The sequence below is a fragment of the Myodes glareolus genome, chromosome 17, assembly GCF_982192425.1.
Source record: "Myodes glareolus chromosome 17, mMyoGla1.1, whole genome shotgun sequence".
In the NCBI taxonomy this organism is placed as follows: domain Eukaryota; kingdom Metazoa; phylum Chordata; class Mammalia; order Rodentia; family Cricetidae; genus Myodes; species Myodes glareolus.
The window spans coordinates 48,860,103-48,862,745 of record NC_142042.1 but is presented as its reverse complement, the minus strand read 5'-3'; the positions used below and the strand labels follow the sequence as shown (position 1 = coordinate 48,862,745).

At 38.4% G+C, this 2,643-nt stretch overlaps 1 long non-coding RNA gene across 1 annotated transcript in view; it reads right to left on the bottom strand.

Moving 5' to 3' along the window:
• Positions 1-452: 452 nt before the first annotated feature.
• The window catches only part of LOC148119382 (uncharacterized), a 4,589-nt gene continuing 2,398 nt past the window's right edge, over positions 453-2,643 (bottom strand). Inside the window, exon 3 of the long non-coding RNA XR_007233918.3 lies at positions 453-633. This is a non-coding gene — a long non-coding RNA (uncharacterized LOC148119382). The remainder of the gene's footprint in view (positions 634-2,643) is intronic.

The window sequence follows — 2,643 nt, the reverse complement described above, 5'->3', positions numbered from 1 at the left end:
CTCTTGGCTTCTGGTTTTTCTCTTGGCATCTTGGTTCATGGCTCCATCTTGCCCTCTCTCCTTCTCTCTCTCTCCTCTTCATCTCTTACCCAACCCACCCACTTCTGATTCCCCCCTCCCTTCACACACACACACACACACACACACACACACACACACACACACACCCCTCCTATCATGGTCCAGTTCAATCTGAACTTTCCCAGACACCCCTAGCTGTACTCTTCCTTTACATCTACAATGAAACCCTTCCCTTTAACTATACCTAGGAGCAGTCATGACCTCATTTTCATTCAATAAGGAGATAGAAACAGTGACAAACATAAAAAAAAAAAAAGCCCAGGCCTGATGGACTCATATAAAAATTCTTCCAAACCTCCAAAGGAGAATTATAACAATACTCTTTAAATTATACAAATGGCATAGAATCAGAATGAACACTTCTAAACTCCTTCTACAAAGTCCGTAGTACTTTAATATCAAACTGGAGAAAAATACAACAACAACAAAGAAAACTACCGGCCAATATCCCTGATAAACACATGCGAAGTTCTTTGTAAAATGCTTACAAACTGAATATGGGCATATATGAGAAAGATCATCCACCACAATTGAGTTGGCTTGTTCCTGGAGCTGCAGAGATAGTTCAAAATATATAAGTCAATTGATGTAATAAATAATAAAAGCAAATTTAAAGATAAAAAAATCACATAATCAATCAGCCTACAGTCCACAACCCCGGAAAACTTAGTCAATAAAGAAGACCCTAAGGGAGACATACATAAATTTACATAGGAAGGAGAAAAATACAAGATCTCCTGAGTAAATTGAGAGTGTGGGAGTCATAGGAGAGAGTAGAAGGAGAGAGGGGAGCAGAGAAAAATGTATAGTTCAATAAAAGCAATAAAAAATAAAATAGTTAATTAAAAAAAGCACATGATCATCTCAATACATGCAACATTCCTCCATGATAAAATTCCTAGAGTGAATAGGATGGAGACAACACACCTCAACATAAAAGTACATGACAAAACCACAGCCAGCATCATGCTAAGTGTTAAAAAGCTCAGAGCAATTCCGTTAAAGTCAGGAGTGAATGGGCTATCCACTAGTCCACTCCCTTTCAATGTACTCGGTGGGCTTTGGCTACAGCAGTCAGACAAGAGAAGGAAATTAAAGGGATCCAAGCAGGAAAGAAGTAAAATAATTTATTTTTTCAGATAATATGTTATAGATAAGAGATCCAAAAAAGTTCAAACCAGAAAACTTGTAGAAGTGATCAAGACCTTCAGCAAAGTGGCAAGATTAAAAAAAAAAATGAACTTATAAAACGTAGTAGCCTTTCTATGTATCAAAAGCAAGCAAATTGAAAACATCGTGGAAACAATACCATTCACAATAACAGAGTAGTGTGTGTGTGTTGTGTGTGTGTGTGTGTGTGTGTGTGTGTGTGTGTGTCTGTGTGTGTCTGTGTGTGTGTGTGTGTCATGTGTGAATAAAATTTAACAAGGACGTGAAAGACCTCTACAATGGAAGCTTTAAATCACTGAAAAATACAGATGGAGGAAGACACTAGAAGATGAAAAGACTTTCCAAGCTCATGGATTGCAAGAATTAATATTGTGAAAAGGGCTGTTTTATCAGAAGCAATTCACAGATGACATTCTTCCCAGAAACAGAATAAGAAATCCTGAAATTCATATGGAAGCACAAAAGCCACCAGGTAGCCAAAGGAATCCTCAGTAAAAAGAACAATGCCGGAAGGGTTCCAACTCCAAACCTCAAGTTCGATTACGGAGCTGTGACAGAACAAACAGGGTGGCACTGTCACAAAAGTCAGCACATAACCGATGAACAGAACAGAAGGCCCAGACGTGAGTGCGTCTGATATTTGTCAAAGCTGCCAAAAATGAATCCTGGAGGAAAGACAGCTCCTACAACAAAGAGTGCTGGGAAAACCAGCTGTCCTCATGTAGAAGAATGGATTAGACCCATATCTAGCACCCTGCACAAAATTCATCTCCAAATGTATCAAAGACCTCGATGAGGGAAAACTAGATCACGGAAACTGCTAGAGGAAAACATAGGCAGCGCCCTACAAAAGACAGGCGCAGAAAAGGACTCCAGTCATTTGGAAATTAAGGCCAACAAGTGAAAAAATGAAACTTCATAAATCTAGAATAAATCTATATATCAAAGACAATATTCAATGGAGTGAAGAGAAAGTCTACAGAGTGGAGGAGAATCCTTGTAATCTAAAATCTGATCGAGGATTAATATTCAGAATACACAAAGAACTCAAAATTCAAAGGAGTGGGAAATGGGGAAAACAGAGAGCTCTCTCTTCCTTAGGAAGGTGGAGGGAAATAAAGACAGAAGAAGGAGGGTAAAGTAAGAGTAAAGATGTTTGGAAAGTCATACTATTAACTATTTACCTAAAAATACCTATAATGCACATAAATTGGTGTATAAACATGAATATACTGTCTAAATGAAATCTGCCATCTGGGCTTGTGATGCTGTCCCAAGAGTCATAGACTATCTAACATAAACCCCAACTCCAGTCAGATGATCAACCAACCTTCTTTTGAGTTGTTGGTCGGGGTTCTACAAGGGATTCTCAAAATGTTACAGGCTATTGCT